This window comes from Anomaloglossus baeobatrachus, chromosome 3 (genome assembly GCF_048569485.1).
Source record: "Anomaloglossus baeobatrachus isolate aAnoBae1 chromosome 3, aAnoBae1.hap1, whole genome shotgun sequence".
Taxonomy (NCBI): domain Eukaryota; kingdom Metazoa; phylum Chordata; class Amphibia; order Anura; family Aromobatidae; genus Anomaloglossus; species Anomaloglossus baeobatrachus.
In genome coordinates this window covers 506,308,206-506,332,632 of record NC_134355.1, presented here as the reverse complement: position 1 = coordinate 506,332,632, position 24,427 = coordinate 506,308,206, and the positions used below count along the sequence as shown (strand labels likewise).

General features: G+C 43.3%; 1 protein-coding gene across 2 annotated transcripts in view; it reads left to right on the top strand.

The window, feature by feature from the left end:
- Positions 1–24,427, top strand: part of RSRC1 (arginine and serine rich coiled-coil 1) — a 434,403-nt gene that overhangs the window by 311,126 nt on the left and 98,850 nt on the right. The window lies entirely within an intron of this gene.

The window sequence follows — 24,427 nt, the reverse complement described above, 5'->3', positions numbered from 1 at the left end:
ATGTCTTGTTGTGTATAAATATGTGACTCTTCAGATTTTGTGTTATACTGAGCCTGATGAAGAGACCTGCGTAGTCTCCAAAGCTTGCTATTATTACCATCTTTTCAGTTAGCCATTAAAAGGCATCAACCACTGAGGACTCTCAGTTCTTTTAAACATTGTTTTTCTATCTATTGGCTAACATGGTACAAAAATATATGTTACCTGTATCTCCATCTTGGAAATTCATGGAGAATCGATAAGAAATAGGTATCCGATAGGTGGGTGTTGCCCAACCTTTCTACCTGCTGTTATATCCAGGCGGGAATAAATGGAGAGAGGACCACACATGTTCACTTTTATGTAGATATTAGAAACATCTGCATGTGTTAGGGGACCTCTGTTCTGGAGATGTGTCATAAGTGGCTAAAATAAGAATTTACCCTTCTAAAGCAGTTTATTACATTATGTATGAATTCTAACAATAGGTTATCCCCATATTGGAACAAAAGATTAGGCACTCTGGCTAGGTTACATAATTGGCTGCCTCCAGGAAGGTCATCCAAATTCATTCTTTCATGCATAACCACTTTTGGATTCTCAATACATGCTTGGGCTTGTTATCACTAATAATGTGTACAATGTTGCTTATATTTGTCTTTTTAGCACTATTGAAGCTGCAATGATACAAACTGTGGCTAATGTAACATGCATGTCATGTCAGGAAATAGTCTGTGGAAAGAGTAGGCAATGTTTCATGACAATACTTAACCCATTCACCCCCGAACCTGTTTTCACCTTTCATGACCAGACCATTTTTTTCGATTCTGGCCATTGTCACTTTAAGGTTATAACAATGGAATGCTTCAACGGATTCCAGTGATTCTGAGAGAGTTTTTTCATGACATATTGTTTTTCATGATAGTGATAAATTTAGGCCGATATTTTTTGCGTCTATTTGTGAAAATGTTGGAAATTTGGCAAAGATTTCACAATTTTCAAACTTTGAATTTTTATGCTCTTAAACAAAGAGTTATGTCACATAAAATAGTTAATAAATAACATTTATTTTTTTAACCAAAATGTTTTTATTGAAAACTTCAAAATATAATTAACACACAAATATCGGCTATTTGTTATGCACAGTGCTAGCAACAGCGGAGCTTCAAGCAAATGATTCACTATAACATTTTGCAAGTACAACAGAACAGGCCAAGGCAAAATCTAAACCTAAGCACACACGGCAACAAAAATGGAGCGAGTGGAATGCGCAAAAAAATCGCATTCCACTGGGACCAATGTTACTTTATGGGGCTGCTCCCGTGAGCGATTTTTTTCTCTGCCCTACTCAGACCAAGAAAACAATCTCAGCATGCTGTGGGTGGATTCCGATTTGTTTTCTCTCGCACCTATACAAGTCTATGGGTATGAAATAAACATCACACTGCACTCGCATTACAGCGGAGTTCAGTGCGATATGAGGGCTGCTTTGTGATCTTTTTTTTGTTTCTATGGTAACGAATGTTACATCACATGAAAGCCTTTTGTGTCTAATATATGTTTTCAAACTTTGTGTTTGTTGCTTATGGCAACAGTGTTCTACGCACATGGGAAAACAAAATAGTGGCGTCTAATGCAATATGCAATATTCGCAGCAACTGAGAGCAGAGGAGTGATAAAAATCTTGTTTCTGCAAGGAAAGTCTGTGAAGGATATTCATAATGATATGTCTCACACATTGGGGGATCACTGCCCTTCATATTCCACAGTTAAGAACTGGGTTGCCAAATTTAAAACGGGCCACTTCAGTACCAATGCTGAGGAAAGTCCTTGACGACTGAGAGTGGTGGTTGTTCCGGAGATTGTCGAAGCTGGGCACAACCTCTTACTTGAGAATCGACGAATTTCAGCTGAAGCAATAGCAGACATTATGGGGATTTCCCGTGAACATGTTTGTGTCATTATCCATGAACATTTGGACATGAGGAAGCTATCTGCAAAGTGGGTCCCCCAAATGTTTGACAACAGATTAGAGAAGCATGCGAATGAAAACTTCCCGGTCCATTTGTCAGCGTTTCCGGACTGTTAAGAACTTCCTGCATCAACTGGTCACTATGGATGAGACCTGGATTTATTTGTATGACCCTGAAAACAAGGAGCAGTCAAAAGAGTGGAAGCAAAGTGGTTCCCCTCGTTCAAAGAAGTTCAGGGTGCAAAAATCAGCCAATAAGGTGATGATGTCTGTGTTCTGGGATAAGGTGGGTGTTCTGTTAGTGGACTACCATCAAAAGGGTTTCACCATCAATGCAAGGTATTATACTGAACTTTTGGACCAATTGAAGGCAACTCTGAAGGCCAAAAGGCTCGGCAAGCTGTCCAAAGGATTCTTGTTCCTGCAAGACAATGCCTCCGCTCACACTGCACAAGTGACCATGGCAAAACTGGCAGTGCTGGGCTTACAGCTGTTTGACCTCCCACCTTATTCACCAGATCTAGCGCCCTCCGACTATCATGTGTTTCGAAACCTCAAGGATACCAAATCTCACACCGTTTCTGATGCCATGGCTGCTAGGGATGCCTGGTTTGAGGCACAACCGAAATCCTTCTTTTTGCTAGGCTTATAGAACTGGGAATACTGATGTAAGAAGTGTGTTGACATCAGTGGAGAGTGTGAAATAAATGTGAAGTTTCAACATCCTATCTCGTTTCTTTCTGGGTAAGGGGTGCTTCACACATAGCGAGATCGCTACCGAAATCGCTGCTACGGCACGGTTTTGGTGACGCAACAGTGACCTCATTAGCGATCTCGCTGTGTGTGACACTGAGCAGCGATCTGGCCCCTGCTGCGAGATCGCTGCTCGTTACACACAGCCCTGGTTCGTTTTCTTCAAAGGCGCTCTCCCGCTGTGACACACAGATCGCTGTGTGTGACAGCGAGAGAGCGACGAAATGAAGCGAGCAGGGAGCAGGAGCCGGCATCTGGCAGCTGTGGTAAGCTGTAACCAGGGTAAACATCGTGTAACCAAGGTGGTTACCCGATATTTACCTTAGTTACCAGCCTCCGCAGCTCTCACGCTGCCTGTGCTGCCGGCTCCGGCTCTCTGCACATGTAGCTGCAGTACACATTGGGTTAATTAACCCGATGTGTACTGTAGCTAGGAGAGCAAGGAGCCAGCGCTAAGCAGTGTGCGCGGCTCCCTGCTCTCGCGGTTATGATCGCTGCTTCGGCTGCTGTGTTTGACAGCTAAACAGCGATCATAACAGCGACTTACAAGGTCGCTGTTACGTCACAGAAAATGGTGACGTAACAGCGACCTCGTTGTCGCTGTCGCTTAGTGTGAACCAGCCCTAAAGCTAAAGACTTATCAGCAGCCCCTCTTATACGCATTAGCTGACAATGGAGAAGATAGGGAGATTAGTCCCATCGTCTCCTCCGCAGTGCATGCCTCCTTTTCCTTGGTTGTGTTGCGATCGCAGGATCGCATCACAGTGGCATGACACTCGGCTTACACACCAGCAGAGAAGGAGCCGAGTGTCATGGGATGCACTCGCAGTAGTGCTCATGTGGCCCCAGCCTAAACAGGTCCCTAGAATTATCATTCCACGGGGCCCATATTTTGGCAAATTTAAGAATAAAATTCCTTTTCAAGTATATCCCCTTTTCTAAGTTTATCAACCAGTTTATTTTGTTAATAAATTCTGAGTTAGTTGGAGTTTGATCTGAGATCCAGTATTGAATAACATATGGGATACAGCTAGCTTTCCCTCCTCATGACAGTCAGATCTTCAATATATTCCAATATGCACACAAAGGGTGTGAGATTTAGGTTAGTCAGATATACTCTGTTAATAATTCCAACTACCCCTCTCCAGAATTTTTCCAGGTGAGGGCAGGACCACAACATATGGAGCATGGCAGCAGAGTCTGCCTTACATCGAGGGCAGGACCCTATCTCAAAAAGAAATGTATGAGTTTGATATACACAATGTTCCAAATTATTTTGCAATATATATATATATAATTTTTACTCGTTGATGGTATTGTGTCTCAGGGTTCTTTGGATCACTGAAATCAATCTCAGATACCTGTGATAATTAGTTTGCCAGGTGAGCCCAATAAAAGGAAAACTGGATGTTCCACAATATTAAGCAGGCCACAGTTTTCAAGTAACGTGGGAAAGAAAAAGGATCTCTCTGCTGCCGAAAAGCATCAAATAGAGCAATGACTTGGACAAGAGATGAAAACATTAGATATTTCACGAAAAATTAAGCGTAATCATCGTACAGTGAAGAGATATGCGGCTGATTCTGAGCACATACGTGTTCGTGCTGATAAAGGCAGAATGAGGAAGGTTTCTGCCAGGCAAGTTCATCGGATTAAGATAGCTGCTAAAAAGCCACTACAAACCAGCAAACTGATATTTTTTGCTAGTGCCTCTGGAGTCCATCGAACCTCAAGGTGTAGGATCCTTCAAAGGCTTGCTGTGGTGCATAAACTTACTATTCGGCCACCCCTAAGCAGTGCTCACAAGCAGAAACGGTTGCAGTGGGCCCAGACATACATGAAGACTAATTTTCAAACAGTCTTGTTTACTGATGAGTATCGAGGAACCCTGGATGGTCCACATGAATGGAGTAATGTCCCAACAAGGCTGCGACGTCAGCAAGGAGGTGGAGGAGTCATGTTTTGGGCCGGAATTGTGGAGAGACATCTGGTAGGCTCCTTTAGGGTTCCTGAAGGTGTGAAAATGACCTCTGCTAAGTATATAGTTTCTGACTGACAACTTTCTTCCATGGTACAAAAAGCAGAAACGTGCCTTCAAAAGCATGACAATGCACCATCTCAGGGGAATACAGTGGTACCTCGCTTAACGAGTAACCCATTTAACGAGAATTTTGCTTAACAAGCAAAGCTTTCTGTAAATTTGTAACCCGGTTTACGAGAAAGCTTTGCTGTGCGAGCAAAATCCTCACCTCACACACTTCCGGTTCCGTACATCCACCGCGCTCTGACCCACACTTGCAGTCCGCACAAACACACACATGCACACACAAACACACACGCACGCACACACATACAGTATTATGCTCACCTTACCTTCCGTTCCACCGCCGGCCTCATGGTTCTTGTAGTTCCCGGGTACATTGCGACGTGCTCACGGCGAACTACAAGTACCATGAGGCCGGCGGTGGAAAGGAAGGTAAGGTGAGCATATAATATGTGTACCTTTCCATTTCATCGCCGGCCTCCTGGGTCCTGTAGTCCGCCGCTATGCTTCACTCCAGGCTGTGCATCAGCATCCATAGCGACGAAGCAGGAACTTCCTGGTTCCTGTCACCGCTACTCAAAGGCAGCGCACTGGCCAATCAGAGGCAAGCGGCTCTGCCTTTGACGTCAGCGCTCTGGCAGGAAGTTCCTCCCTCGTCGTTATGGTAACCCGATACACGGCCCGCACCGGAGAACAGCAAGTCCCAGGAGACCGGCGATGGAACGGAAGGTAAGGTGAGCATATAATATGTGCGTTTGCGTGCGTGCTTGGGTGTGTTTGTGTGTGTTTGTGTGTGTTTGTGTGTGTTTGTGTGTGTTTGTGTGTGTGTGTGTGTTTGTGTGTGTTTGTGTGTGTTTGTGTGTGTTTGTGTGTGTTTGTGTGTGTTTGTGTGTGTTTGTGTGTGTTTGTGTGTGTTTGTGTGTGTTTGTGTGTGTTTTGCGTTTGGGTGTGTTTGGGTGTGTTTGGGTGTGTTTGGGTGTGTTTGGGTGTGTTTGGGTGTGTTTGGGTGTGTTTGTATGTGTTTGTATGTGTTTGTATGTGTTTGTATGTGTTTGTATGTGTTTGTGTGCGTTTGTGCATGTGTGGAGTGATAGAATAGGGGACCAGGATGGGACATTTAACAAGTTGTGGAACGAATTGTCAGCATTGCAATGATTTCCTATGGGAAATCTTGCTCTGCTGAACAAGTAACTTGATTAACAAGCACAGTCCCAGAACGGATTGTTCTCGTTAAGCAAGGTTCCACTGTATATGAAAAGCAGAAACTGCTGTGTGAATACTGACATAAAAAAATGAGCTATTGGATTTTTCATGTCAGTATTCACACAGCAGTTTCTGCTTTTCATATATTCCCCTTACATAGTCACTGGTGTGCATACCTTCTCTCCATATAGTGTAGATTTTTTAGGTTTTTGCACCCAGTTCAGACTTAGAATGGTATTCCAGACATTATTTCTGGATTGAAATGCACCATCTCATGCTGCAAAGAATACCTCTGTGTCATTGGCTGCTATGGGCATAAAAGGAGATAAACTCATGGTATGGCCAAAATCTTCCCCTGACCTCAACCCTATATAGAACCTTTGGAGTATCATCAAGCAAAAGATCTATGAATAGAATAGGGGACCAGGATGGGACATTTAACAAGTTGTGGAACGAATTGTCAGCATTGCAATGATTTCCTATGGGAAATCTTGCTCTGCTGAACAAGTAACTTGATTAACAAGCACAGTCCCAGAACGGATTGTTCTCGTTAAGCAAGGTTCCACTGTATATGAAAAGCAGAAACTGCTGTGTGAATACTGACATAAAAAAATGAGCTATTGGATTTTTCATGTCAGTATTCACACAGCAGTTTCTGCTTTTCATATATTCCCCTTACATAGTCACTGGTGTGCATACCTTCTCTCCATATAGTGTAGATTTTTTAGGTTTTTGCACCCAGTTCAGACTTAGAATGGTATTCCAGACATTATTTCTGGATTGAAATGCACCATCTCATGCTGCAAAGAATACCTCTGTGTCATTGGCTGCTATGGGCATAAAAGGAGATAAACTCATGGTATGGCCAAAATCTTCCCCTGACCTCAACCCTATAGAGAACCTTTGGAGTATCATCAAGCAAAAGATCTATGAGGGTGGGAGGCAGTTCACATCAAAACAGCAGCTCTGGGAGGCTAATCTGACATCATTCAAAGAAATTCAAGCAGAAACTCTCCAAAAACTCACAAGTTCAATGGATGGAAGAATTGTGGAGGTGATATCAAAGAATCAAAGAAGGGTTCCTATGTTAACATGTAACTTGGCCTGTTAGGATGTTTTGGATTTAAATAGCTTTTTATTTCAGTGAATGTGACCTCCTAATGCTGCAAATTCCACAAATGAGCATTTTCAGTTCTTTAAAACATATAAAATGTTTAGAAACTTTACTGTGCCTAATAATTTGGAACAGTGCATTTTGATTTTTTTTTAATTTTGAAGATTATACTGTTATCATTGGGAGTTTTTTCAACAAAGTGTATGTTCTAACGGGTGAGGACGTTTATTATACTGACTGTCATTTGCACCAACCATTTAGGAAAATCGGAGAAAAATATCATTTGCATAATAATTTGCAACATGGTGTACAGTACTTGGTATAATTACATACAGCTATGATAGTTTGTGAGCTTTTCCCAAGGATAGGTCAGGGACTCTTTCTAGTATTTCGGCCCATTATCTTCAAGAGGACCTATCTCCCACTCCCACTTTTTTTTAGAGTGCATTGTGTGATTCAATAGAATTCAATAAATAACATTTATTAACCATTTCCCACATGTCTACTCTACATCAGCACAAGTTTTGAAACATTTTTTTGTTAGGAGTTTAGAAGGGTTCAAAGTTTTTAAGCAATTTCTAATTTTTCCAACAAAATTTATAAAAACATTTTTTTAGTTACCAGATCACATTTGGAGTGACTTTGAGGGGCCTATGTGACTGAAAATACCCATAAGTGACATAATTCTAAAAACGGCACCCCTTAAAGTGCTCAGGCACATCCAAGAAATGTATTAACCCTGTAGGTGCTTCATAGGAACTAAAGTAATGTGTAAGGGAAAAAAATGAAAATGTCCCTTTTCCAACAAAAATTACCCCACCCCTTCTTGTTCCGCCTTCACTCATTCCAGTGTCAGCGCCATTTATTCATCTTGCATCTCAGCGGTTCACTGAGAGCTTGGTTCCACACTGCGGTGAAGTCTCCTTTGCAGCTGGCTTGGTGGATTGCGGTCTGGGTAGGAGTGTCTCTGTTTAGTGCCTGATATTGCTGCTCCCCAGCAGTGTCCCTTCACTGCTTCCTCTTTCTCTAGGATGTCTGAGTCTAGAGGGGACCATGCTTGCTCTCCGGGCCCAGCCTTCAGTAGTCGCTTGTTATGCATGTGCTGATTGTGATAATAAGTTTTCTTATGTCCAGTCTATACCCTATTGTGCTGCCTGTACTCTTTCTTTCTTGTAAACGCCAGCTTTGGGGACTCTGAGATCTTACTCAGGCTATTACAGAACTAACTAAGTTGTTTAAAACCCTGGTTGCTACTGTGGATTGACTTTCTATGACGTCTGCCGCCCTGAGAGCTCTTTTCGACTTTTGTAGCTAATGAGACCCTCCTATCACTGGTTATCAATATTGCAGACCTTTGCTGCATTTTAAATGCCCTTGTGTATCTTCTCCTTCCTGATCTCCATTGCTGTATAAAGCTGTGGACAAAGAAGCGCAAATAGGGTATTACCCCAATAAAAAGGGGTGAGGGAAGGGGAGTGAATACTCACCAGATGGAGTTGTGCAAGTCACAACCCCTTTGACAGCATATAAATCGTTAATCCAGGCAGCAGCCACCCGCCGGCAGATAACAGAGAACAATGGAGATAGGTGATAATGCCGCGCCACAGATCACTTCAGGAACAGTAAGATTAACGTATCTTTATTGGCATAGGTCTACGCGTTTCAGGAGTCAAGCTCCCTTCCTCAGGACCGTAAGGAACCAAGAGACATCAAATCTAAAATGGTGTCCACTGACATACATTAAATAACTCCATTGACGTCATAGGGACCATCCCCCATGAAAAAAACGAGCGGGAAGAGCACGTTGCATCAGAGAACATGACATCATATACATATTTGCATATGCTAATCAAAACACACTATGCGCAAAAAACATTTAAAGAAATCAATTAGAAATATGTAACATATCTATAAGACAGTCAATGTGAAAAAGAACAATGATCAAAGCTCAAACTGTGTCAACCCAGACTGTATGAACAAAATGAATAAAAACCAATAAAGGAATGATGTGCAAAAAAAAAAAATTTTTGTGTGTTAAATGAGTGTTTAGAGCGGGAGACTTTCTGGATCTATAGACTCAACACTCTTAAACCACGGGGTCTCAATGAGATTACAGATTTATTCCACTGATTGAGATACATATGGTTCTGTTTTTATTTTTATTTTTACTATTTAATACTACATATAAATTTATACTTTTTTATTTTTAGTTTTATAATTATATATGTATTTTATAAAAAAAATTTTATTCCCTATTTAGTATTGTTAGTGCATAGGTTTTTATTGTGGTTCATACTTGCCATTTTTATGTATTTTTATTCTGTGTCCGTGTGCACTATTTATATCGGTATTTGTAGTTTTTCTCTAAGCTCTGGCCCCTTGGACTAGCGGCGTTGCCTGTGGCCGGCTCCAACATAGGAGCGGCATGCACCCATATATATATACACTTTTTACCGGAAGGTTCATGCCCGCTGATACAGGCATAATGTGGTACATGATTGTTTGTCAAGTTTCTTTAATGTGGGTTCCTGTCTACACTGTATCTTTCACTAAACTTGAATGGTTTAGCCGTATGAGCACTTTTCACCATAGTATTAACACTGGACTATTTATTTATAAGAGACGCATGCGCTCTGTTCTAATTCCCACGGTCTTGAACTTATTTGACCTGCTAGCTCTCGGACGCAGGCGCACTGGATCTTTTTCCCACGGTATTGAACTTCTGTGAACTGTAGTCGGTGGGAAATTACCAACAGTGGGTTTCATCTGTCACTTGTTCGGCCACTTCCAGAATAGACGTTCACAGCCTGTCAAATGGTCTTTAGTCTCTATTTCACACTTTTTTGGTTGATAGCACCTTATAGTCTGTTATGTGTTCACGTTTGCCGCGATGGCCACAATGGATCGTGAGGGTTCATTCTTGTTCTCTATAGTTTTTGGCTTATATCGTGGGAGTTCTAATCCCTAGCTTTATGAGTAATACAGACAATCATTACACTCATTTAACACACAAAATTTTTTTTTTTTTCACATCATTCCTTTATTGGTTTTTATTCATTTTGTTCATACAGTCTGGGTTGACACAGTTTGAGCTTTGATCATTGTTCTTTTTCACATTGACTGTCTTATAGATATGTTACATATTTCTAATTGATTTCTTTAAATGTTTTTTGCGCATAGTGTGTTTTGATTAGCATATGCAAATATGTATATGATGTCATGTTCTCTGATGCAACGTGCTCTTCCCGCTCGTTTTTTTCATGGGGGATGGTCCCTATGACGTCAATGGAGTTATTTAATGTATGTCAGTGGACACCATTTTAGATTTGATGTCTCTTGGTTCCTTACGGTCCTGAGGAAGGGAGCTTGACTCCTGAAACGCGTAGACCTATGCCAATAAAGATACGTTAATCTTACTGTTCCTGAAGTGATCTGTGGCGCGGCATTATCACCTATCTCCATTGTTCTCTGTGATCTCCATTGCTGGAAGGGCGACCTGAGGTATTTCTATCATTGTATGGACTAGCAAGCAGCGCAGAGTCCGTGCTGGACCCGTATCAGATGGGAAGGTTGAGGGATACGGTAAAGAGTTTAATTACAGCTGTTTAGTCTTCCATTACAGTCTGACCAGCAAAGCCCCATCAACCTAATGATGCAGGTTTTTTTAGGAGAGGCAAGCGGCTGCTGAAATCCTTTTCGGATCATGAGGAGTTTACTCAGGTTTTGCAGAATGCCTGGGAGCAGCTGGACAAACGTTTCCAGAAACGTAGGTGCATAGATGTGCTGTACTCTTTCCCAGCGGAATTAGTGACATGTTGCTCAACACCGCCAGTGGTCGACACTCCTGTTTCTCACCTTTCTAGAACCATCAACTTGCCCCTCGGCAAGGTGGCTGCATTGAAGGATCCTACTGACAGACGTATTGTTTGTGGCTTAGTCCCCTTTTCAGGCAACAGGTTCAATTCTTTTTTGCGGCTTTCGCTGCCACTTGGGTTGTTAAAGCGGTGTCAGTTTGGGCTAAGCGCCTTCATCATAGCCTTTTAGCTAGGTTGTAAGAAGTAGAATTGGCTGAAATAGTAGACGAGATCATGCAGGCAGCTAAGTATTTGTTATGCATCTTTGGATGTGGCAGAATGCTCTGCTCAAGCTGCGAGCAGTTGTGTGGCTATCTGCCTCATGTTGTGGCTCAGAGTTTGGAGTACGGATTTAGCTTCAAAGAAGTCTCTCACAGGACTTCCTTTTCAGGGGTCTCGTCTTTTTGGTACCAAGCTGGATAAGATTATTGCTGATGCTACGAGTGGTAAGAATATTCATCTGCCTCAAGAAAAGGCCAGTCGGACGTTTAAGAAGCACAGAGCTTTATGGCTCTGTCCCTTTTACCAATGCCCAGCTCCAGAGGCACCCGCTTGTCAGAGCAGACACCATGCATCTCAGGGAGCTAGAAGAACTGCCTTTAGACCGGTGCCCACAGGACCTCCTTCCGAGCCTGGAGGCAAGCCCTCTGGTCCTCAAGGAAACAGGCATGACTGGCAGCCCTCACTTGAGGATCTTTTTTTTCAAGCATGGATGGGACCGTCAGTGATCTTTGGGGCAGAGAAATCGTTTCTCCAAGTTACAGTATAGAGTTTTCATCTATTCTGCGAAACCCTTTTTTCAGGTCCTGTACCCCCACTTTTCCCAGCGTAAGGTCCGGTTACGATCAGGCTATCACTTCCCTGCTTTAAGCAAGGGTGATAGTAGGGGTTTCCCCCTTAGAAAGAGTTTCTATTCAAATATTTTCGTTTTCCCCAAGAAGGGTGATTCAGTGCAGCCCATTCTGGATCTAAGGTCTCTGAACACTTGAGCGCAGGTAAAGCGCTTCTCAATTATTGTATTCACGGAAACCGGTGAGTCTCTGTCTTCAGTAGATATTCAGGACGCTTTTTTGCTTGTACCGATATTTTCTGCCCACCAACTTTTACCTTCAGTTTGCGATCAATCAGGATCATTATCAGTTATTGGCCCTACCTTTCGGGCTGGCCTCAGCACCCACAGTGTTCAAAAAAGATCTTTGCACCAATTATGTCGCTCCTCCACTCCAGGTGTATAGCTGTGATACCCTATCTGATCTACATTCTTGTCAAAGCTCCCACACAGTCTCAAAATTTAGAGAACTTGCAGATTGTCTTATGCACCCTGGACCAGTTCAGGTGGATTGTTAGTCGGATAAAATCCAGACTAATTGCTACTCAGCAGCTTTTATTTCTGGTGATGATCTTCAAAACAGCTCGACGACCTGTTTTCTCCCAGAGCAAATGAGGTTGATTCTTCAGTCTTCCATCAGGACTCTGAGAAGTCCAGGAAAACATTCTCTCCAATTTTGTTAGAGGGTCTTAGGTCAGATGATAGCGGTATTTGTGGCGGTTCTGTTCAGTCAGTTCCATTGAAAAGTTATAGAACCTCATCTAGTGCATTGGGACAGTTCGATACAGTCCCACTTCGATGCAGTCAGTCCCTCAGGTGATGGTTGGCTCACCTCCTTACCCCCCAGGGCCACTCCATGCGCCCCATTCACTGGCAGATTCTGGCCATGGATGCCAGTCTTTCCGGATGGGGTGGCAGTTATTCACTGTCGCCAGGTTTTTGCTACCCCATATCAGAGCATCATAATGTAGAGACAGATATCCTGATTCCAGAGATGTCACTTACTGAGCTGTTTGCTCTCATTTTGATAAAATCAATGTTTTCTCTGCTGTAGATCTAGCAGTTATACAGAGCTCATGAATAGGCTGGACTACCTGCAGCATACCAAGTAGTCCTCTAATGATAATCTACTGCTGATTAAATAGTGATTTTATCAAAACTACACTAAGCAGCCAAGTAAGTGACACATCGCTGGAATCAGGATCTCTGCCCCTATGTTATGCTGCTCTCAGATTAGTTGTTAAAAACCTGGAGACCTATTCCCTATAAGGCATACTTGAAGAAAGCTATCCATATATACCTTGAGGAAAGTTGATGGAATAATTGTCATTGGCATGCCATTTTTACCAACATGGTTCACCAATGAGAGAATAAAAGATGGTTACGTAGGTCTTTTAGCCACTGTTAGTTGTTGATGTTTTCTTTTATTTATTTTTAATCTGGATTATGTTTTTAATTTGCATTTCATCTTATTTGTCGCTAAAACTTCAAAGTCCTGAACTTCGGGTTTCCAAATGTAATAATCTATTAGTGCTTTTCTCATTATTAATTGTGCCATTCTTGGGTGGAATATAGGCTTTTTCCGCCTTTGTAGGCCAGTACACTTCCACACTCTTATTTATCTTTGCTTTTGAGTTATTACTCATTGTAGAATAAAGCTAATGCTCAGAATCATCTTTAGAGGTTTTAGGATATTGGTGTTTAAACATTTTCTCATTGATCATTTAAAAGAAAATATATAACTTTTTCAGCGTAATGAAGAAAATTTAAATAATGTATGCAAAACTGATCTCACTTCAAACTACACTGGGCACTCATTTTATCTAAAGAATATCTTTCTTTCTCTTATGTTAATTCACTAATTATGTTAGCCAGATATCTAGCTTAATGCATGAAATGAATTGCAGACGTAACTATGATTAATAGAGGTAAGTCTGCAATGAAGTTTGCTCTTTGTTGGGGTTTTTTTTGCATGCTGTCTCTCCATGGTTTGCTAGGTCAGTAACTTTAATTCTGCATAAATGAAGCCTAACATATGTCAAATAATCTATAATAATATTTCATTATCTGTTATTAAATGGCTTATACTATAAATTCAGGTTATGACCTATCCACCACTGAGACCACCACTGATCCAATGAAGAAGGCTATAACTTGCAATTGTGTCACAGCCCCTTTCCTATTGTGCATATATAATTCTGTACAAGGATGTTACAGCCATAAAAGCTGCCAAGGGTCATGTAGTCTTAGGCTATGTTCACATCACATTTTACCTCCATATTATTGCCTCTGGCAAGGCTTATATTTGAAGCCCTGAAAAATTCGGACACTTGCTCTGACTGGGCCATTGGCTCTATTGATGCAGACGGAGTTGACTGTGTTTCAGTGCTTTTCTCAAATAAGTAGATACCGCCGAAATTGATGTCTGACAAAGTGACTCTGTTTGTATCATTAAAGTCAATGAGCACAAAAGACCATTGTGACGACATGGACTCTCATGGGTTAAAGTTTCTTAACATTCAGCCAGACTATTGTTCTTATGTGTGCTAAGTCATGTTTGCTTAGCTATTGCTCTCCAGACTTTTCCAGTAACCATTGTATTGTAGTTGTGTATTGATAATGTAATTACCTTAGTAGCCATTGTCTAGTCGGTGACTTGCCGACTCCATGTAGATATACTGAGTCTTTCTATGCACATCATTTAAATGACCATTATCCATGCAGCTTGAAATTCATCCAATGGGAGAAGCAATCTTGTCCAACCAATTGATGAGGACGCAGTGTATCCTAAGGGAAGGTTATGGCTATAAAAGGGACTTCTTTAAGCCACCAGGGTTCATGAAGGTTGATGGATGCTGATGGATCCAGTCTAAGCTCTTTGGAGCTGACTAGAGGATCAGGATACCTTATGTCTTCAATCTAGGGACTCCGGATCCGGTTGGAGACCATATCCACAGCCTAGGGATTTCGACTCCGGCTGCCAGGATTGTAACATCATACCAGGACTACCTAAGGAGGACACTCAGGTTGGGACAGTTCAGTCACCTGTTACAGACTTTGCAGACCTCAGACAGCTTCCTAAATCAGGCGTTATTCCTTTCTCGGTGGGTGCCCGCCAAAAGCGGGGTGCTGCTGGACTGGAGTAAGCGGCCCTGGAACCTGTGAGGCATGGACATTCTAAATCCCTGGTGAGCCAGCGGAAGGGTGAGACTCTGTTGCCTGTTACATTTGTGTGTTTTGCTGGTTATGTGTTATGTGCCGTTAATTGTTTGGGGATCCAATAAAGTCTAATTATTGTGGTTCCCTCACCCTGTGTTGTCTGAGTAGTGTTACGCCCACGGTTAAGGAGGCCGGTGTTCAGTTGGGATGAGCCCTGAGCCACGCTGTCTTTTTAAAAGCGGCGTGTTTAAGTGGACGAGAGCACCCACTGAGCCCCGTGTCTCCATAATTGGTGGCAGCGGTGGGATACTACTCAGCCTGGTTTACCCAGGGGAGCTGCAGCGGACTGGTGTTTTCGGACACCGTCCAGGGCTCAACAACCAGGGAGGCACATAAGCATACCCAGCAGGCCATAGGGGAGGCATTCAGGTTTCGGACGCTGCCATGTCCAACCCCACCAGCTCAGCCATGGGACAAGGACAAGAGAGGAGTTACGACCGCTGCAGTAAATGGATGCTACAGGATCTGTGCCAGAGGCGAAAGATTATCTACTGGAACGCTGAGACTCGGTCAGCCTTGATCCAGAAATTAGTCCGTTGGGATGCCCAGAATGATGCAGAGGACGATGAGGATCCCGCCGATATTGACCCAGAGGATTTAAACTATGTGCCACATCATGGATCTAGTGACAATTGGGAATCAACTTTGTCCAAAATGGCCCAAGCCACAGCGTTGTTGGATGCATTGGGGCCTAGATCCTCAAGAGAAGAGAGGGCTTATGTTCTGGAATATGTTTATGGGATTCCAGCTGCACTACTGCTAACACCAGCCGGTCAAGAAGGATGGTCCTGCTACCCAGCAGAAGCTGCGCCAAAACAAAGGACTACAAACAGGGCCTGTGACTCGCCCAATCTATGGCGCTGTTATACATGTGGGCGCAATGGACATATAGATAAAGATTGTCTCCAAATCCGAGGCCGCATGCTTGGAGCCCGTCTGCCACTCCAACCAGTCAACATATGCCAAGATGAACCAACGAGACCTGAGGAATGCTACTCCCAAGAAACACCAATAGCTGAGGAAGTGGTTTATCCAGTCCACACCCTACGGCAGGCCGGACACTGTACACCAGCCAACCTCCATCCCCACATCCAGACGGTCAAGGTCGGTGATATACAGGCTCAGGGACTTCGAGACATTGGATCTTCCATCACTCTGGTAAGCCCTGTAATTGTGTCTCCAGAAGACCCTGTACCAGATTCCCAATTATCCATCTCCCTGGCTGAGGGCCAGCGCTCAGACGTCCCTCTGGCATGTGTGCAGTTGGACCTAAAAACCGACCAGGGAGAGGTCGAGGTGGAGCTTGTGGATAGCCTCCCCACACCTGGTATTTTGGGGACCATCCAGGAAGTGATCGATGTGGGGATTGTGAACAGCCTCCCCATACCTGACATTGTGGAGACTGACCAGAGCAAGGCTGATGTGGAGCTTATGGACATCTTCCCCACAGAAGAGGTTCCCATACTGGACTATGTTCAAATGTTTAGGGAAAGGATGAGGCACCTCATGGCGTTAGCCCATGGGAATTTAGAAGTGGCTCAGGAAAGGCAAAAACGATGTTACGACCGCACTGCCCGGCCCCGAGAATTTGCCTGTGGACAGAAGGTCCTAGTACTAGTACCGCTGCAGGAAAACAAGCTGCAAGCCATGTGGGCGGGTCCATTCACCATTACCAAGAAATGTGGCAATACTGACTACACCGTGGCCCTGGATCGAGCAGGTGTTCGTGAGCGTACCTACCACATCAACAGGCTAAAAGCTTATGAGGAACGAGAAGTCACCAATTTAGCAGTTTGCTGTCCAGAGTTAGATGATCCAGAGTTGGACCAGATCCCAGACCTATTAGTGGACTCCAAAAGGGAAATGGGGGTAAAAGATGTATCACTAGGAGAGCAGCTTTGTCCATCACAGAAGCGACAGATATCAGACATACTCAGAACATATGAAACCCTGTTCACAAGTCAGCCTGGTAGAACCCCCCTGGTCCAGCATCATGTCAATACAGGGGCAGCCACCCCACTAAGACAACCCACCTACCGGGTGACCCCGCCTGTGTTGGCAATGATGAAGGCCGAGGTGGATGACATGTTAAATATGGGAGTCATAGTCCCCTCCCATAGCCCATGGGCTGCCAGTGTGGTGTTGGTGCCAAAAAAGGACAAGAGTACTCGTTTCTGTGTGGACTATAGACGGCTCAATGAGGTCACGATTACAGATGCTTACCCCATGCCCCGGGTGGATGAACTACTAGATAGGTTAGGGGGGTCTCGGTTTATATCTACCCTCGATTTGAGCAAGGGATACTGGCAGATCCCACTCACAAAAGACGCTCAAGAGAAATCTGCTTTCATAACCCCTTTTGGCCTCTTTGAGTTTACCAGCATGCCTTTTGGGATGAAAAATGCCCCAGCCACCTTCCAGAAGATGGTAGACCATTTACTAGAGGGATGTCAGGGGTATGCCCAGGCCTATTTGGATGACATCGCTATCTTCAGCGACACTTGGGAAGAGCATCTTCAGCATGTGTCCCAGGTGCTGCAGAGGGTAGCCAAAGCCCAGCTCACCATCCGACCTGACAAATGCCAAATGGGGATGGCCAAAGTGCTATACCTGGGACATCAGGTGGGAAGTGGGTGCATTCGTCCCGAACCTGCAAAAGTAGAAGCCATTATCCAGTGGCCACGCCCGGTCAATCAAAAACAGGTCCGTGCGTTTCTAGGAACCGCAAACTACTATTGAAAGTTTATCCCCAATTACAGTACCATAGCAAAACCGCTCACTGACCTCACAACCAAAAGATATGCCCGTAACCTTATCTGGACCCCAGAATATGAAACTGCGTTCCTCCAATTGAAAGACCGGCTAGCCCAAAGCCCAGTCTTGACTGCTCCTGACTTCCGTCGCAGATTCATTGTCCAAACAGACGCATCGGACACAGAACTAGGAGCTGTACTTAGCCAAGTGGGGGACAACGGTGAGGAACATCTGATAGCTTACCTCTCCCGGAAACTGTTGGACCGAGAAAGGGCTTATGCCACCATAGAAAAAGAATGCCTGGCCATAGTCTGGGCCCTAAAAAAATTGCAGCCATACCTCTATGGCAATGAGTTCACAGTCCTCACTGACCACAATCCATTGAGTTGGCTAAATCGCTCTGCCGGGGACAACGAACGCTTGCTCAGGTGGAGTCTTGCATTACAATCTTACAATTTTTCCATCTCCCATAAACAGGGCAAGAACCATGGAAATGCGGATGGGCTTTCCCGACAAGAGGAGAAGGATGATCGGAAGCCTATCATGTCTGGCTAATATTAAGAAGGGGGAGGAATGTGACGACATGGACTCTCATGGGTTAAAGTTTCTTAACATTCAGCCAGACTATTGTTCTTATGTGTGATAAGTCATGTTTGCTTAGCTATTGCTCTCCAGACTTATCCAGTAACCATTGTATTGTAGTTGTGTATTGATAATGTAATTACCTTAGTAGCCATTGTCTAGTCGGTAACTTGCCGACTCCATGTAGATATACTGAGTCTTTCTATGCACATCATTTAAATGACCATTATCCATGCAGCTTGAAATTCATCCAATGGGAGAAGCAATCTTGTCCAACCAATTGATGAGGACGCAGTGTATCCTAAGGGAAGGTTATGGCTATAAAAGGGACTTCTTTAAGCCACCAGGGTTGATGAAGGTTGATGGATGCTGATGGATCCAGTCTAAGCTCTTTGGAGCTGACTAGAGGATCAGGATACCTTATGGCTTCAATCTAGGGACTCCGGATCCGGTTGGAGACCATATCCACAGCCTAGGGATTTTGACTCCGGCTGCCAGGATTGTAACATCATACCAGGACTACCTAAGGAGGACACTCAGGTTGGGACAGTTCAGTCACCTGTTACAGACTTTGCAGACCTCAGACAGCTTCCTAAATCTGGCATATTCCTTTCTCGGTGGGTGCCCGCCAAAAGCGGGGTGCTGCTGGACTGGAGTAAGCGGCCCTGGAACTTGTGAGGCATGGACATTCTAAATCCCTGGTGAGCCAGCGGAAGGGTGAGACTCTGTTGCCTGTTACATTTGTGTGTTTTGCTGGTTATGTGTTATGTGCCGTTAATTGTTTGGGGATCCAATAAAGTCTAATTATTGTGGTTCCCTCACCCTGTGTTGTCTGAGTAGTGTTACCCCCACGGTTAAGGAGGCCGGCGTTCAGTTGGGATGAGCCCTGAGCCACGCTGTCTTTCTAAAGGCGGCGGGTTTTAGTGGACGAGAGCACCCACTGAGCCCCGTGTCTCCACAACCATAGCCCGCTTTTTCAGATTTCAGGTCCAGTTGAGCACAGTTGGTGATGGCTTCTGCTGTCCCCATTAAGCATTTGTGATCTTCATGGATTTTGTATATGGCACTAATATGACAAGAGCCTATTATGGGGGGAGGGCAAAATGGCAATATCCCTCCCCCTACCAGTTCCCTCCAGTGCATTGATGACTCTTCCTTTCCGCTCCACTCCCCAAGACCAGACAGTGGAGGACTGTTGGCCTCTCACTATACATGTTACATTGTAAAATAAAGAGCAATTCCTTGTTTCCTTGATGTGATCATTTGTAACACATACTTTGTTATATTTGAGCTTTTAATGGTATATTTTCAACTTCCATCATGTGCTGTGATAATCGGTAGAAAAGTGAAAAGTAAGCCATCAGGACTGGTTTAGTTCTATGTACAATGTCTCTGCTGGTCATCAATTAAACCTACTGTACATCATAATGGGGAAACTGTGCCCCCAATTTTTTTTCCTTAATGTTTTGAATATAACTTTTTAAAGCCTATAAAAAAAATAATTTTTGGACATATAGACGGCGTGATCGCTCACAATCTGACACTGTTAGTAGAGATTGGAAAGTGTAAGCATGTGAATGAATGCATTCCATTGACAAGGGCGGTGCTAGGAGATCATTTGAAATTTGTTTAATCCTTCCCATGAAGATTAACAGATAGATCCTCTTTAATAACATATAGAACATCATCAATGTGTTCTATATCCCATATATTTTTATCTTAAAGACACTGTTCGGCTGCTGCCTTTACTATATCGCCAGAGTGGACGTCGCTCTGATGGAATATTGAGGAGCTGCACCCGATCAGTAGCCGCTAATTGGCTGCAGCAGATCTGTGCCAACAGTCATGTGACTTACTGGGACTGTCGGTGCTGACCTTGTCGGAACTGCGCCACTATGGGAAGGACAGACTCTATTATTCTAAATGAGGCCCTGAAGTGATTAAACCAGGCTTGTCCAGTAGTAGACAACTCATTTAAGTGGCTAGCATTCCTTATGAAGACCAAAAAATCTGACACTGGCAGTGTTCCCATTTTTCACATACCTCAAGCTTTTTCTTTGCCATTTTCTTTTTCCATTGTGTACCATGAAATTACTAGTAATACCTGGATATTTCCCTACTGCACGCTGTCACTGCTGGTTATCTAGAAAATTTCCACCACTTGTCCTCTTCACAGGTTATTTGATTGTGAATCTTTATATCTTTGAAATGTTATTGTTCTGCTTGGTAAAATGATTTGCACCTGTCACATTACAGAAATGCCTGGGAGCCTTTTATTACTGGTTATTTTTATGATTAAAAATATTAAATATTACAGTCCAGACCCAGTTAATTGCATTTATACAAGCGCCTGATCTTCCATACTTACCTAGAGAGTTATGGTATATTTTAATCATCCTATTACAGCCTCTAAAACACCATTGTGTCTCCACAGTATTTTGAAACTATTTCTAATACTGTGGAGATGTTATATATATATATATATATATATATATATATATATATATATATATATATATATATATATACAGTGCCTACAAGTAGTATTCAACCCCCTGCAGATTTAGCAGGTTTGATAAGATGCACATAAGTTGTAGCCTGCAGACTTCAAACAAGAGCAGGATTTATTAACAGATGCATAAATCTTACAAGCCAACAAGTTATGTTGCTCAGTTAAATTTTAATAAATTTTCAACATAAAAGTGTGGGTCTATTATTATTCAACCCCTAGGTTTAATATTTTGTGGAATAACCCTTGTTTGCAATTACAGCTAATAATCGTGTTTTATAAGACCTGATCAGGCCGGCACAGGTCTCTGGAGTTATCTTGGCCCACTCCTCCATGCAGATCTTCTCCAAGTTATCTAGGTTCTTTGGGTGTCTCATGTGGACTTTAATCTTGAGCTCCTTCCACAAGTTTTCAATTGGGTTAAGGTCAGGAGACTGACTAGGCCACTGCAACACCCTGATTTTTTCCCTCTTGAACCAGGCCTTGGTTTTCTTGGCTGTGTGCTTTGGGTCGTTGTCTTGTTGGAAGATGAAATGACGACCCATCTTAAGATCCTTGATGGAGGAGCAGAGGTTCTTGGCCAAAATCTGCAGGTAGGCCGTGCTATCCATCTTCCAATAGATGCGGACCAGATGGTCAGGCCCCTTGGCTGAGAAATAGCCCCACAGCATGATGCTACCACCACCATGCTTGACTGTAGGGATTGTATTCTTGGGGTCGTATGCAGTGCCATCCAGTCTCCAAACGTCACGTGAGTGGTTGGCACCAAAGATCTCGATCTTGGTCTCATCAGACCAGAGAACCTTGAACCAGTCTGTCTCAGAGTCCTCCAAGTGATCATGAGCAAACTGTAGACGAGCCTTGACATGACGCTTTGAAAGTAAAGGTACCTTACGGGCTCGTCTGGAACGGAGACCATTGCGGTGGAGTACGTTACTTATGGTATTGACTGAAACCAATGTCCCCACTGCCATGAGATCTTCCCGGAGCTCCTTCCTTGTTGTCCTTGGGTTAGCCTTGACTCTTCGGACAAGCCTGGCCTTGGCACGGGTGGAAACTTTCAAAGGCTGTCCAGGCCGTGGAAGGCTAACAGTAGTTCCATAAGCCTTTCACTTCCGGATGATGCTGCCAACAGTGGAGACAGGTAGGCCCAACTCCTTGGAAAGGGTTTTGTACCCCTTGCCAGCCTTGTGACCCTCCATGATCTTGTCTCTGATGGCCTTGGAATACTCCTTTGTCTTTCCCATGTTGACCAAGTATGAGTGCTGTTCACAAGTTTGGGGATGGTCTTAATTAGTCAGAAAAGGCTGGAAAAAGAGATAATTAATCCAAACATGTGAAGCTCATTGTTCTTTGTGCCTGAAATACTTCTTAATACTTTAGGGGAACTAAACAGAATTCTGGTGGTTTGAGGGGTTGAATAATAAATGACCCTCTGAATAAACTTTTCACAATTTAAAAAAAAGAAATAACATTCTTTTTTGCTGCAGTTCATTTCACACTTCCAGGCTGATCTACAGTCCAAATGTCACAATGCCAAGTTAATTCCGAATGTGTGAACCTCCTAAATCTGCAGGGGGTTGAATACTACTTGTAGGCACTGTGTGTATATATATATATATATATATAGAGAGAGAGAGATATAGATAGATATATATATATATATATAGATATATATACAGTTAGGTCCAGAAATATTTGGACAGTGACACAATTTTCGCGAGTTGGGCTCTGCATGCCACCACATTGGATTTCAAATGAAACCTCTACAACAGAATTCAAGTGCAGATTGTAACGTTTAATTTGAAGGTTTGAACAAAAATATCTGATAGAAATTGTAGGAATTGTACACATTTCTTTACAAACACTCCACATTTTAGGAGGTCAAAAGTAATTGGACAAATAAACCAAACCCAAACAAAATATTTTTATTTTCAATATTTTGTTGCGAATCCTTTGGAGGCAATCACTGCCTTAAGTCTGGAACCCATGGACATCACCAAACGCTGGGTTTCCTCCTTCTTAATGCTTTGCCAGGCCTTTACAGCCGCAGCCTTCAGGTCTTGCTTGTTTGTGGGTCTTTCCATCTTAAGTCTGGATTTGAGCAAGTGAAATGCATGCTCAATTGGGTTAAGATCTGGTGATTGACTTGGCCATTGTAGAATGTTCCACTTTTTTGCACTCATGAACTTCTGGGTAGCTTTGGCTGTATGCTTGGGGTCATTGTCCATCTGTACTATGAAGCGCAGTCCGATCAACTTTGCGGCATTTTTCTGAATCTGGGCTGAAAGTATGTCCCGGTACACTTCAGAATTCATCCGGCTACTCTTGTCTGCTGTTATGTCATCAATAAACACAAGTGACCCAGTGCCATTGAAAGCCATGCATGCCCATGCCATCACGTTGCTTCCACCATGTTTTACAGAGGATGTGGTGTGCCTTGGATCATGTGCCGTTCCCTTTCTTCTCCAAACTTTTTTCTTCCCATCATTCTGGTACAGGTTGATCTTTGTCTCATCTGTCTCTGTCCATAGAATACTTTTCCAGAACTGAGCTGGCTTCATGAGGTGTTTTTCTGCAAATTTAACTCTGGCCTGTCTATTTTTGGAATTGATGAATGGTTTGCATCTAGATGTGAACCCTTTGTATTTACTTTCATGGAGTCTTCTCTTTACTGTGGACTTAGAGACAGATACACCTACTTCACTGAGAGTGTTCTGTACTTCAGTTGATGTTGTGAATGGGTTCTTCTTCACCAAAGAAAGTATGCGGCGATCATCCACCACTGTTGTCATCCGTGGACGCCCAGGCCTTTTTGAGTTCCCAAGCTCACCAGTCAATTCCTTTTTTCTCAGAATGTACCCGACTATTGATTTTGCTACTCCAAGCATGTCTGCTATCTCTCTGATGGATTTTTTCTTTTTTTTCAGCCTCAGGATGTTCTGCTTCACCTCAATTGAGAGTTCCTTAGACCGCATGTTGTCTGGTCACAGCAACAGCTTCCAAATGCAAAACCACACACCTGTAATCAACCCCAGACCTTTTAACTACTTAATTGATTACAGGTTAACGAGGGAGACGCCTTCAGAGTTAATTGCAGCCCTTAGAGTCCCTTGTCCAATTACTTTTGGTCCCTTTAAAAAGAGGAGGCTATGCATTACAGAGCTATGATTCCTAAACCCTTTCTCCGATTTGGATGTGAAAACTCTCATATTGCAGCTGGGAGTGTGCACTTTCAGCCCATATTATATATATAATTGTATTTCTGAACATGTTTTTGTAAACAGCTAAAATAACAAAACTGTGTCACTGTCCAAATATTTCTGGACCTAACTGTATATGCAAAACAGGACTGCCGCGGAAACACCATCACATGTCTTAACGCTGGCAGGAAACTAGTCAGGTCTTTCACCGGGAAGGAAGAACCACGGGAATGGCAGTCTCCAGTCAAGTAAACCGCCTATGCCAAAACATGGTATCCATCCACAGACAGCTGTTTCGGGGTATTTGCCCCTCATCAGTGTGGAGTTGGAAACTGGCTAGTGGGAGCAATGCCTAGTAAAATTACTAGGCATTGCTCCCACTAGCGAGGAGAGGAGTATAATAGGAGGAGTA